Source organism: Papio anubis, chromosome 1, assembly GCF_008728515.1.
Source record: "Papio anubis isolate 15944 chromosome 1, Panubis1.0, whole genome shotgun sequence".
Lineage (NCBI taxonomy): Eukaryota > Metazoa > Chordata > Mammalia > Primates > Cercopithecidae > Papio > Papio anubis.
The window spans coordinates 39,530,518-39,544,734 of NC_044976.1; the positions used below are offsets into that span (position 1 = coordinate 39,530,518).

Genomic DNA, 14,217 nt, shown 5'->3' on the forward strand with positions numbered 1-14,217 from the left:
TCCCAGCAAGGAGGAATGGGATCAGATCAGGACCTACTAAAAAAAGAAGCAGTCTGACCATGTTTTGGTGTAGCATCTGTGCTGTGCAGGGCATCCATTTCAGCCCCTGGTTGCTTCAGACACTCCGAAGTCCAAAGGCTGGAACAGCTAAGTCACCCAAACATCAAATATGGTGGCCCACCCCTCCCTTTAAGAGCACAGTCCCGGGGGAATTCAGATCTCTGGTAGCTGGAGAGCTCAGGTAGGGGTGGCTGGAGGTCCCAGTTGGAAGTTCCCACCCACTGAGGAGGAATTGGATGGGGTACCTGCTTAAAGCAACAGTCGGGCTACACTTTGGTAGAGCTGCTGTTCTGTACTGGGGGATCTCTTCTGCCCCAGGTTGGCTTAGACTCTCCAAAGCCTGAAGGCTGGAACGGCTAAGATGCCTGAACAGCAAAGATGGCGGCCCACCCCTCCCATGGGGAGCTCCTTCTTAGGGAGATGCAATCACTATTGGTAGCTTGCTGGAATTCCAAGCCAATGGGTCTTATCTTGTGAGGTGCCAAGGAAGTGGGGCCTGTGGGCTGTTTCTGCTTAGCTCCCTGGATTCAGCCTCCTTCCTATGAGTATGTACAGGAGTCTAACCTCCCACTTTGCTAGAGCTGCAGCTACTTTTGCTGGAAAGCCCAAGTATCTAAGGCTCCAGGGTTTCTACGCATGCCTGAGCAGCTGCTCTACCAAGACTCCACATAGCTCTGTCAGACAGAAGACTGGAGGCTGTAGTCGTGTGGGTTCATAAGGATATCTCCTGATCTGAGGTTTGCAAATATCTGTGGGAGAAGCATGGTTTCCTAGGATCGCTCATTCACTCACAGCTTCCCTGGGCGAGGGAGGATCCCCGGACTCTGTGTTGTTCCCAAGTGGGCCATCGTCCTGTCTTGCTTTTCTTCATTCTCTGTGCGTCAAATTGTTTCCTTGATTAATCCCAATGCAAGTACCTGAATGTTTCAGTTGAAGGTGTTGTATTTACTCACCCCTCTGTACCTCTCTGCGAGAGCCACTCACGCTAGCTGCTTCTAGTTGGCCATCTTGGCCACTTCCCGCTTTGTTTATTTTCTAGGCATAGAAAATGAGGGGCATTCCTGGTGGAGAATATGTAAAGGGAGGGAGGCACCACCAGGAAGCACCAAATAGTTCTCTGTTGACAGATGCTATACTTTCACGTAATGTACCCATGTCATTGCTGACATGGCGCCATCATACCAGGGGAGAATGGCAAGAGGTGAGACAAAAAAAAAAAAAAAAAAAGGCCTTGAATGTCATGCTAAGGATTTGGATTTATTCTGAAGGTATTCTAAGATATTCCAATATCCACTGAGCTATAACTTCAAAGTGCCATCTAACTTTCCAGCTTGTGGCTTCAAAGTCCTGACAATAAGTAGAAATGGAACCAGTAGAGTATGTTGGAAACTGGAAGTCAGAAGGTCTGGATTCTAGTCTGACTTTGCTGTCTGGATTTCTGTTTTCTTCTAGGTAATGTGAAATGGTGAGACATGATTCCTCAGAGCTCTATTATCCCACAAGTCTGTGTCTACTAGCCTCACAAGGAAAATCCTTCGCAAGGTTCCTCTCAGTTCCTGTGGCAGACAGGCTCTTGGGGAGGTCGCTCACCATCCCACCTGCTGATGTCATGGTTTTCTGTAATTCCTTCCATTTGAGTGGTGGGGAGGTGGCTACAGTGGTGCTGTGACTTGCTTCTCACTGGTAGAATGCAGCAAAGGTGATGAGGTGGGTGGGATAGATGGTGCCATGTCAGCGATGACATGGGTATATTACATGAAAGTGTGGCACTTGTCTTGCTGAGTCTCTCTGTGCCTCTCCATTGGTTTTGAAGAAGCAAGCTGCCATGTGGCAGGCTGCCGATGTTGGGAGGCCACACGCCAAGAAACTGCGGCATCTCTAGGAGCTGAGGGTGGACCCTGACTGGTAGCCAACAAGAAACTGAAGCTCTTAAGCCTACCACCATAAGGAATTGAATTCTGCCAATAACCTGAGTGAGCACGGAAGCAGATCCTTTCCTAGCCAAGCCTCAGACAAGGTTCTGGCTCTGGGAAACACCTTGATTGTAGTCTTGTGAGACCATGGGAAGAAGACTTAGCTGAACCGGGCTCAGATCCCTGACCCATAGAACCTTTTAGATACCTAGCATGTGTTGTTACCAGACTTTGTGTTTGTGACAATTTATTACACAATACATACAATTCCCCACCCTAATACTTGAAACTCCTGACCCCAATCTCTGTGCTCTATTTACAACTCCATGCCACTGCTTGGGGAATAATCCCATAATAGTATCTATGTGTGGGCAGCTTTATCTGTCTATATCTACACATAGATCTTGTGATAGTAAATTTTATATATCAACTTGACTGGACTAAAGGATGCCCTGATAGTTGATGAAACATTATTTCTGGATATGTCTGACTAGCAGAGATTAGCATTTGGATTGGTGGACTGAGTGAAGCAGATGGCCCTCAATGTCATCATCCCTCAATGACCCACCACGCCCAGCCAGAATCAATATTTTTGAAAAATGAACATAAATGTATTACCTACTGTGTACCAAGCACAGTTTTAAAAGGGTCTAATAGATAGATAACTGAGCAACACTATGAGGTAGAGATGACTCCTCTCATCATCCTCATTTTCCAGACAAGGAAACGGAGGCTGAGATAAATAACTTGCTGAAGGCCTCATAGCTATTGTGAAGCTTGGACTCACCCAAGCAGTGACCTCAGAGCCCACAATCTTAACCCCTGTCTAGAGCCCTCTCCTCAACTTTGCCACTGTTGAACATCAGGACCCGAGGGAAACTTCAGGACCACCTAGTCTAATCCCTTTTCTTTCCTCATGGAGTATGGAAGGCCCCAGAGTTACCCAGATCCAACCAACGTTATTCAGCAAGTTGTAAAAGACAGAGCTTGAATCTGAGTCCTAAGAGTGGGTCCCCTGGCTCCTGTTCAGTTATTTTTGCCTCACTTCTTTAAAAAAGCCTAAAAAATGAAATGATCCACTGCGTATCTTCTGGGTACCCACATTGTGCTGGATGTTTTTGTGGAAAAAAACCTTGGGTTTGCATTGAGAAGTCCTGGAATCAAATCTTACCTCAATTGTTTGCCCAGTGATCTCAAGCAAGTCACTTTCTATGTCTTGGCCTCAGTTTCCCCAGAAAAGGAATAAGGATATAATTGCCTTAAGGGTTATGTCAGAATGAGTGGCACAAAGTAATTGCTCAAGTAAAAGGAATGGATGCTGAAGACGCAGGCCCTGTGCCCTCTACAATCTGGATGTGGAGGTGAGGCTGACATGCAGGGGAGGCTCGGGGGAGAGCAGAGAGCACACTTTGTTGGCAGGTCAGACAATGAATGTTAGGACACTTCATGCACTGTTGGCTGCATCTGGCAACGGAGGTGATTCAGGATCAAGAAATCATCCAGGGAAAGGCTGGCCTGCAATAACTCAGACCGGACACGAGGTGGCGCTGGTGGCCCACCTGGGAACAGGCAGAGACCAGCAACCAGCCCCTGGGAATCTGATCCTGGCAGTTTCGTTCTTTGTGCTTCTAGGCATGGATCTTTACAGGAGGGACCCTGGGGGGCTGAGGATGAGGGCTCTTTGCCCCAGCAGAGGATAAATGGGAATTTTACACTCCTTATCTCATTTAGTCTTCACAGCCACCTTTTCAGGTATTCAGTTTTACGCACAGGACACTGTGACTCAAAAGACGTTAAATAATCTCCTCAAGGGATGCTATTGAGAAGTAGATCCAGGCCCACTAATTCTAAATCCCATGCTCTTTCCAGGACAATATGTTCCTCCTAGCCAGTGGAATCAGTCTATCAACAGAGGCTAAATAGGATGTAAGGGAGATCGTACCAGAAAATATAACACCAGATTAAAACTGCCTCCTCCCCGTGGCCTTCCTAGACTGTCCCCATTCCTTTTTCAACTGGTCCACCCCAACAACCTCCTAATCCATTTCCCTGCTTCCATTCTTGCACCCTAGGCTTTGTTCTCTACAGTGATCTCGTGAAAAGGAAACCAAGTTGCAGTATTCTGCCATTCAAAACTCTCCAATGCTTCTGATTCCAATTCAAACAACGTCTGAATTTCTCACCACAACTACGAGCGGTGCTGTGCTGGTAACAGCCAGTTCGCAGAGGCAGAGAGCCCTGATTTGTAGCATTTGTTAATTGTGGTGCATATTCCCCTCCGTGGCCGATTTCAAGCTTCTAAGCTGATATCACTGAGCTCAGAGTTGAGAAGGGATGCAAAGAATCAAGACAGAGCCAGTCTGAGTTGACACCAACGCACTGCTGCACCAAGGCCCCACACATGAGATCTAGCCCCAGACGCCTTCTCCAGACCACCTGCTTATTCTGCCACCCCTGTTCACTCTGCTGGATCACTGGCTTTCTTGCTGTTTCTCGAACATAACAAGCACATTTACACCTCAGGGCCTTGGTACTTGCTGTTCTCTGTTTGGGATGCTCTTCTCCGGAAATGTGCATAACTTGCTGTGCCACTTCATTCAGGTCTCGGCTCAACTGTTACGGAGAGGCCTCCCCTGAGCGTTTTCTCTAAGACATCCTACCCACTCCCACCCTCCATCACTTTTATTCCTTGCTCTGCTTTATTTTTTCTCCGGGGGCCTCAATCCCTATCTGATAATAAATGATAGATATTTAAACTTATTTGTCTAGGTCAGGACTGGATGGCCACCCCTAGAATAGACGTGACTCGAAGAAAGCACTCAATACATATTTGCTGGTTGATAAATGAGTAATTAGTTTTCCTCTACATCTAATGCCTTTTTTTACTGCAATAGCCTTGATGTTTTCTCTTTATTCTTGATGTGCTATCGTCTCACTACGCTGTGTCTAGGTGTAAATTTATTTGTTCTGTTCAGCACTGAGTGCGTATTTTGAATATAAGCAATGTCTTTCTCTCGTTCTGGACAATTCTCAGTCCTTATTTCTGTAATCTTGCTTCTCCTGCACTCCCTCTGTTCTGGAACTCCTACATAACAGTCTGTCAGTCTCTACTCCGTGTTTCGTAACTGCTTGGCATTCTATAGAATGCCAGTTGTCTCCCAGTGTCTATTCCACTTTTTCCTTAGTAATAGAATCTCTAACTTTCAGCTAGGCACATGCCCACTTGGGTTAAAAATGACATTTCTTGGCTGGGCATGGTGGCTCATGCCTGTAATCCCAGCACTTTTGGAGGCTGAGGTGGGCAGATCATCTGAGGTCAGGAGTTTGAGACCAGCCTGGCCAACATGGTGAAACCCCGTCTCTACCAAAAATGCAAAAATTAGCTGGGCATGCTGATGGGTGCCTATAATTCCAGCTACTCGGGAGGCTGAGGCAGGAGAATCACTTGAACCCAGGAAGCCGAGTTGGCAGTGAGCTGAGACCGCGTCACTGCACTCCTGCCTTGGCAACAAGAGTAAAACTCTGTCTCAAAAAAAAAACAAAAAAACACACAACATTTCTGAGTCTTCCACTTAGCTACATACGGGCATATAACTGAGTTCTGAACAATGAGTATAACCAGGAGTCTTGTGGAACTTCCTTGTAATGTCTTTTAAGCAGGGTAGTATGCTATTCTTTCTGCCTTCTTCCTACTATCTGAAAAATACATGAGCTGGCTGGAGTTGGTGCTGAGCTGGCTGGAGTTGGTGCAGCCAACTTGGACCATAGGGTAGAAGTCAGATAGAAGGAGCCCGAGTTTTGATGGACTGCCCTCTTAGCTTTTTTTTTTTTCTTTTTTTTGAGACAGAGTCTCTCTCTGTCACCCAGGCTGGAGTGCAGTGGTGCTATCTCGGCTCACTGCAAGCTCCACCTCCCAGGTTCACACCATTCTCCCGCCTCAGCCTCCTGAGTAGCTGAGACTACAGGGGCCCACCACCATGCCCAGCTAATTTTTTGTATTTTTCTTTCAGTAGAGCCAGGATTTCAGTGTTAGACCATCAGGAGATCAATGGTCTCGATCTCCTGACCTCGTGATCCGCCCATCTCCGCCACCCAAAGTGCTGGGACTATAGGCGTGAGCCAATGCGCCCAGCTGAAACAGCCCTCTTAGCTTTAAACTTCCTAGTGCTGGACCATTCCATGAGAGAGAAATGGACTTGTATTTTGCTTGAGCCATGGTTATTTTGCTTTCTTAGTTTGGGTATCCCAAAAGCAGGGCCCAAGAGAAGGATTTGGAGGCTAGTAGTTTATTTGGGAAGTGCAGTGAAGAAGTGGGGATGCGAGGCAACAAAAGGAGAAAAGCCAGTGAAAGATTTGAACATGAGCAGTTTGCTGCTGGTGTCCAACGGAGGCTCAGCCCCGCTGTGGAGCCTGTGGGAGACTATGTGAAACAGGCCACATAGTTGTCCTACCAATGGGAAAGGAAGCTGGAGTATTTATCATGAACTAATGCCCCTACTGGTTGAGGGTCTTTTTTGGAACTAACTCCCGCAGGAGTTCACCTGGTCTTGTGCAAGCTGAGCATCCTCCCGTGGCCAGAAACACTTAGGCAGAGATGCAGGAAGATGTCATTGTGTACAGAGCCCATCTTCAGGTGACTGCTGGGGTCAGCCAAGGGAATATGGGCTGGGCATTAACAGTGTCTGCAATTTGTCTGCTGTATTCCCCCTCATCTAACTTCTACAATGCTCTTTCCTATCATGTATCTCTTGTTGCAACGTAGGTGGAATGCCCAGTTCATTTGCTTCCAAATAATTAATCCTATCTTCTACCATGTGTAATCTAGATTTATTCTGTCTCTCCAGTATAGTTCAACAACTGTGTTTCTCATTCCCAGTGTTTCTAAATGGCTTTATTTAGTTTCTGCTTGTTTTTAATTTATAATTTATTATTCTTTTGTATGTATGGGTGTTATTCCTGACTTTATTTGAAGAACCTAAACGTATTTATTTTGAAATTGTTTTCAGATAATTCTATTATTTTACTTTTGTCTGTAGTGGATTCATTGTACCAATTATTAGTTTTGTTGACTGTCTACATCTGCATTCATCTTCCTCATGTGTTTTGGAATTTGAGTTTGCAGGCTTTTCTTAAGTGGGACTTATTTTTCTGTGCATACTCACTCTGCTTAGTGGGTTGATAGCTTCTCCCCACACTCCTGGGACCCTGTCTAGAGCCAGGTTTTAAGCTGCTGACTCAAGGCTTTCATCCTGTAATGGTGGGAATTTTACATGTCCAGTCACTGAACCAGCATCATGAGGTTTGGCCCTGGCCTCACAAGGGTCTCATTTAGCCCCTCATGCAGTGAGGGAGTCAAACTCCTGGCTGCTTCCCCTGCTTCTGGTGCCAGACCCCTGGCTTCCACATTATGTAGCCCCTTGTGTTTCTGTTGAAATTCTGATCCACAAAAATGTTGATTCTGATTTCGAGCATGGCTATTCCTGTTTTGAATCTATCTTTTTATATAATTGCTGTGAGTTTGGTGCATGAATTTACAGCACCATCTTGATCTGAAGTTTCTGGACCCTTGAATCTCCCCAGGGAAGACAGTCTCTGACTGCAGATAGGATTTTTTTTTTCCCCCAGCATCCAGGCTTACAGATACAAGAAAGAAAGGAATCTGCCTTTCTGGATCCTTCTCTTTTATTCCCCAAGGTGACTCAGGCCCTGGAGGATATAAAGAGCCCCTGTAAAAAGTGTCTTTGGACCTCCTGGCCTCCAGTCTCCATCACAAGGCTTCCTGCCAACACTCCACCTCAAAGGTCTTCACTGACGTGGGGCTTTAGGTGTTCACGGCCATATTTGCATTTCAACAAGGGACTCATAAAGATGTTTTCATCTTTAAAATGTACAGGCGTGGAATTCAAATCGCGGAGTGACAGGCTGTGTGTGGGGTTGATTGTCTGGGTCAGAGACATCACACCTGGCTGGTGAGGAGAGCTTTCTGACGACAGGAGCTGTCCAACAAGGAGTGGGCTGCTGTCACTGAGGAGCTGAAGCGGCCGATGGCTGACCTTCCACTGGGAACCAGGCAGGGCCCTGGATAGAGGGAGTCTGAAAGCAGGAGGGAGAAGCCAAGGAAACAGCTCTCTAGAAGCATTTTGTACACTGAAAAGTGTCATTGAAATGCTATCACGGTTCTAAGAGGAGACATTGCTCCTCTGAAAGCCAGCCTCACTCCCTAAGCTGATGTCTTTCCAGAAGCAGGGCCTGAGCTGCCACATGCAGGCCCTGAGGACTTGAGGCACATCATTCTTTTTTTGGGTGTCATCTGTGAATCAGCCACTCAAACCTAGTGGCTCTCAGCCTGCAGAGTTCATGCAGTGCCGGGCTTCTCCATTGCTCCCCAAAACCTCCTCAGGTCACCCCTGTGTGTGCACCTACCTATATGGCCTGTTCTGAACAGGTGACCCCCACCTGCCAGCATGACTGCCCTTCAGAACCTGAGTTGTCTCTTGTGTTTTACAGTTACCATAGCAGAAAGATTTATCTTCATCTTTTACCATTTAAAAATACTAATGGAATTACTGTTTTTGTCTGTTTCTGTTTTGAAGCCATACGATTTTTCTCTCACTGCCACCACATTTGTGATGGCCTTAAAAATTATTCTTAAAGATAAATATAATTCTAGAAAACCTTCTCAGGGAAAAATGGGTATTTTTTCCCAACTGTTGTAGGGCTGAAAAACTTTTATAGCATGCTTGGTGGCATATATGGGATTCTAAGGGCCTTTCAGCACCAGCCTCCCTTCCTCATCCCAGCAGGTGAAGGGAGGGGCCTCCCAGGCCAGTGCACTTGTCAAGGCCCTTGGCTGGCTTGAGGAAGGAAGGGACTTCACATCTATTGAATGTTGTCTGCTTCACAAGTGCTGTCTCCTTTCATCTGCACAGTAACTCATTGTACAGGTGAGGAATCTGGGCCCAGAGAGGTGAGGTGACCCACCGAAGTCACACAGCCAAGAAGAGGCAGAGTGCACTTCCCTCTCCACCACACTCCCCACATCCTCCCGTTGGTTTCTCTTCCGCCTTCTGAACTGGGTGGATTTTTGCTTAAGACTTTCTATATGGATTATCACCCTTCAATTACGATATCTTGTCATAACTATTTTAGCTTTCATCTGTGTGTTACTTAACATTTTAGGATAACTTTTTGACTATAAGAATAGTACATGATCTATTTTTTGTCATTTTTTGGGGGGGTGACTTTTAGTTTAAAATAATTATAGGTTCATAAGAGGTTGCAAAAATGGTATACAGAGAGCTCCCATGACCTTCACTCAGTTGTCCCCAGTGGTACCATATCAAAATCAGGAAACTGACATTGGTACCTTGTGTGTGTATAGTTCACTGTCATTTTATCCCATGAATAGATTCACATAACCACACTGCAATCAAGATATAGAACTTTTCCATCACCACAAAGGTTTTCTTCATGTTACCCTTTTTAATCACAGCCACCGCCTTCTCTCCCACCATCCCTAATCCGTGGCAACTACTAATCTGCTCCCCATTTCTACAATGCTGTCATTCCTAGAATGTCATATACATGGACTCATTCTGTGTGAAACCTTTTGAGACTGACGTTTTTCACTCAGCATAATGCCCATGAGATCCATCCAAGGTGTCCTGTGTATCCATAGTTCATTCTTTTTTATTGTTAAGTAGTATTCCGTGGGTGATCTGTTTTTTAAACACTTGGAAACACGGAAAATGTTTAAAAAAAAATAGAAAAAAATCAAAACAAACTCAAGCCTCCAGTTAGGAGGAGGGAAGTCTCCTGGTTTCCTTCTTGCCCATGTCTGAAGTGGCTTAGGCCCTGGGCTGACCCTCTGAAGACCCAGGTGCAAAGACAGGAGAGACAGAGAGAAGACAAAGCCATTTGCCCCAAGCCTCTCTGCTCCCAATCCTCTCCTCGGTGGGACTCCATCTGGCTGCTGCGGACTCTGTTTGCATCTGTCTCTTTCCTTTTTCCCCCTCTCTTTCTCCTCACCCTGTGTGTCTCCATCTGTCTCTCTGAGTCAGTCTCTCTCTTTCTCAAACCACAAAACATGGCTAAATGCAATTTCCATTGAGTGCAGAATCTTGTGTCTGTGCTTCATTATTCTGTCTGGATTGGTACATGTTTTCAATTGCATAATTCCCCTCCTTCCTCATTTTCTCCCCAAGACTTTCTCCCACATAATATGAGCATTTGGGGGCCAGCTTTTGACAGTTCTGCTTTTGAATGCTGTAAAAAGTAGAGCGAGTGCCTTTTTCAGTCCTGCACCACCAGGGAAGCAAGGTTGGCAAGTTCCCCCAGGGTTCCTGCTGAGCTTTGTACCTTAGGCCAGTCCTCGGGGGGGAGTGCCCCTCTGCCTGCATTCTCAAAGCCAAGGCTTTCCCTGTAGCACCTACCTTGGGAGGGTTCAAAGAGCATTTTGATGGCCTGCTCAAGACCTTCCACCCCCATTGGTGACCATGGCATCAGATCCAAACTTCCCTCTCTGGCTGTCCACACCCTTAAACATCTGGACTGACCCTATTCATTTATTTCTTCATTGTATGTAACTGGGCAGTATAACTTCTTGCCCTATAACAGCCATTGCGGTTTTGAAATGGGGTTAATAGAAAGTGATCTAAATATTCAACAAGAGAATGATTAAATATATCATAGGATGTCCTATATGACCAGACATTACAAAGTCATTAGAGATCATGGTTTGGATAGTTTTCAGAGTGGTATATGGCACTGTTAGAACTCTGATGATACAAAAATACACAGGCATGGAAAAATGGCTAAGAGAAAAGATCAAAGTGTTAGCTCTTATTTCTGAATAGTGGGATTGCAGATGACTTTTTAAATTTTTCTTGATGTTCACAATAAGCATATTTTATCTTTATAATCAGAAAACAAATATGCATTATTAAAACTAAATGAACTCTATTGGACAAACGTCATGTCTACAGCCCTTTACTCAAGGGGTGTTATAGGGATTCAGCACCTCCTGTTCCCCATAACTCCATGGAAGGGCAAACCACTGTCCAGGCCCTTTTCCTTGAGCTCAGGCCCCTGCCAGGTGGGTGGAAAGCCATGCTCTGCATTGCAGTTGATGGCTGCCTTGTCCCTGCCCCCCGGCCATATTTTCAAATGTGATTTGCAGAATGGGCAGGTCCTAGTTGATGTCCCCACAACTCTGCACTGCATTTCCGAGGCGGGATACTGCCTCATCCTGTGAAACAGTGTCCTTGTTTCCCCTCATCAGATGATTCCTGTGGCCCCTGCATTCCCAGCACACACCCAGTGCACAGAGCAGTCACACATTCTGACCCCTGCCGGGAGCTAGCACAGACACTGGCCTTCCAGACCATGTGCATGGAACCCAGAGCTCCCTGGTTCCAGCCCAATGTACTAGAAAGAGCACGGAGTTCTAGAAGCTTCAACTCTGCCATTAACTCCTGCCTGAGAGAAGAGGATCAACAATCCTATTTGCCATATGGAAAGTTACATATAGTGTGTGGGACATTTTTTTTTTTTTTTTTTGCAAAGGGATTTTTGAGCCAGTTCTGAATACAAGCAGCAGTTAACAGTTCAGCTGCTTCAATAATGGTTTGGGGTTGGGCCCTGTGTGCCTTGGGCACCTTGGGCAAGTTTTTTCCCTCTCTGTGCCTCAGTTTCCTCATCTGAAAAGCAGAAGTAATAATATTACCTACTTCATAGGCTCATCGTAAGGATTGAACAAATAGATTTGTGTAAAGTCTTGGTGAAGTGCCTGTCTAAAGTAGCCCACAGTCAATGTTAGCTACTATTGTTTTTATTCCGAGATGCAGGTTATTTGACATTAGGGCTCTCCCAGAAAAACCCAGATGTAAGTCTCTGTGATGAATGCCAAATGGAGATTACCAATTAAAAGCCCTGCCTCAAGTCTGTCCCCAAGTGAGGTGGGAGGTATAAAGAAACACAGGCCACTGTGTGAGGGGATCAGGGGGGTGAATATGGTGAACATGGGAGGGCTGCTCAGAGGGAGCACCCTGTGCTTGGCCTCTGTGGAGACACAAGTGACTCCATCTTGGATGCTAATCCGCCATGTTGACTTCTGATTAGCCCCAGTCCTCTGAATGTCCCTGATTCCTGTTTTATTTACTGTCCTTCGTGTAAGAACATCAACCTTGATGTTACCACACAAATTATAAGCTATCACACATACAGCATCTTGCCTGTTTTAGAGGGCTACCTTTAATAGTCTTGCTGAAGCACGCATACCCTTTTCCTGTGGTATAGAAGCTCTGGGTCTCAGGGCTTGCAGGGTGGAGATCCACCTATCTTGTGGCCATCCAAGACCATGCTTCTGTCTATAAGTTCCCACAATCAATTTCACAATACTGACAAACTGGATCTGTCTGCCGCCTTTGGTTTCTCGGCTCCTTCAGTATTTGAGGGTGCTTTTCATATACGGCCCTTTCACGGAACAGCTTTGAAGGAGGACAGTAGGCAAAGAAAGGGGCTTGGCTGGGAAGGACAGGAGAACCCCTGGAGCAGAGGAGGCTGTGGCGGGCTTCCTCGGAAATTGTGGAATTCCAGCTGGGGCAGGGACCCTTGGGTGGGGTTGGAACAAGGGATATTTTTGAATCCATACCTGTGATGCCTATCCTTTTCCCAATGGCATCTTTTTACAACCATCTTGCATAGCAGGCTTATTTATAAATGAGGAAGTGAAGGCTCAGACTGGGCAGTGGCTTGCTCAGCACTCTGCACCTGAGAGGGAGGGAGCTGACATTTGAATCCAGAGTCAGGGAGCCCACTTAAGGCCTGTGTTACTGCCTTCTCCAGGACCACGGAAACCTCTGCTCCAGGAATGGGGTAGGGAGGATGAGGCCTCAGAGGGAATACCTGGCTGCAGGGAAGAGGGAGCGGTTGAGGGAAGCCCGGCCCCAGGTGTGGGAGAGACACTGGGCAGCCACGTGGGGAAAGAGCAGAAAGTAGGTCAGTCACACAGGAGACGGAGCGTGAAATTAATGAGCATGCGGGAGCTGGAGTAGTCACCTTCCGGGAAGACAGAGAGAGGAATGCAGTGCCTTTGGGAGAGGTGGTGGGGCCTGGGAGGGGCTGGTGCAGGTGGGGGAAGCAGGATTATGTTTCACTGTTTTCTCTCCTTGCCCCCAGCATTGGGAGGATGTCTGTGGTGGGGCAGGATGGGGAGATGATGGGAGATTATAAGGGGTAGAGACTGGCAAGAGGTACTAACAGAAGTTCTATGAGGGCAGGGATCATGTTTGTTTTCTTAATGCTGACTGATTCTTGCTGCCTAGGCCAGTGCCTGGCATATCACGGGCAGATTTGCATGAATACATGATTGGAGACAGCTCTGCTATGGATGTTTATTGTGTTATTGTGTGACCTGAGGAAGTAAAGCTTTTGTTCCTTAGTTCCAAGGAGCATCAGCTGAATTCAGTAGCCTTTGCTGAGTCCCTGCCATGTGCTAGCCTGAGCTAGGTGCAAGGGTGACGGGAAGGTGTAAGGTAGAGCCCCTTTCCTTACAGAGCTCACCATCTACAGGAAAGACAGATTTGCACATGAGTGTGATATCATGTGCTGAGCACAACAATGGATGGATAGGGGGATGCAGAGAAGGGGCAGTTTTGTTGGGGGTGTGGAAGGTTTGAAGGTTGAGGACAGGGCTACATTATGATTTTCTTGCATCCTAAATCATTCTAACTTTGTGGGTCCTTTCCTACACATACACACACACACACATCCCTAAAAGGTATATTTACAACCTCCTTGGTATAGAAACAAATATATCAATACTACTTTTTTTTTTTTTTTTTTTTTTGAGACAGAGTCTTGCTCTGTCGCCCAAGCTGGAGTGCAGTGACACGATCTTGGCTCACTGCAACCTCTGCCTCTGAGGTTAAAGTGATTCTCCTGCCTCAGCCTCCCAAGTAGCTGGGATTACAGGAGTGTATCACCACACCTAGCTAATTTTTGCATTTTTAGTAGAGACAGGTTTTGCTGTGTTGATCAGGCTGGTTTCGAACTCCTGGCCTCAAGTGATCCACCTGCCTCGGCCTCCCAAAGTGCTGGCATTACAGTCATGAGTCACCATGCCCAGCCTAATATTACATATTAAAACGTGTTTATGACCTAAAATTTTATTCTTTTCTTCTAATTTTAAAAGAAATTAAAATATTTCTGTGGACCTCTAACAGTGTCGTTGGCCCCAGGCACT

The 14,217-nt window shown here is 46.3% G+C and overlaps 1 long non-coding RNA gene across 3 annotated transcripts in view; it reads left to right on the forward strand.

The window, feature by feature from the left end:
- Window positions 1-14,217, forward strand: part of LOC103884030 — a 102,417-nt gene that overhangs the window by 18,335 nt on the left and 69,865 nt on the right. Inside the window, exon 2 of one of the 3 annotated variants that reach the window (XR_001904151.2) lies at window positions 1,513-2,255. The exons of the other annotated variants lie outside the window; for them this stretch is intronic. This is a non-coding gene — a long non-coding RNA (uncharacterized LOC103884030). Of the gene's footprint in view, window positions 1-1,512; window positions 2,256-14,217 lie in introns of those variants that run through there. 3 annotated transcript variants of the gene reach the window in all.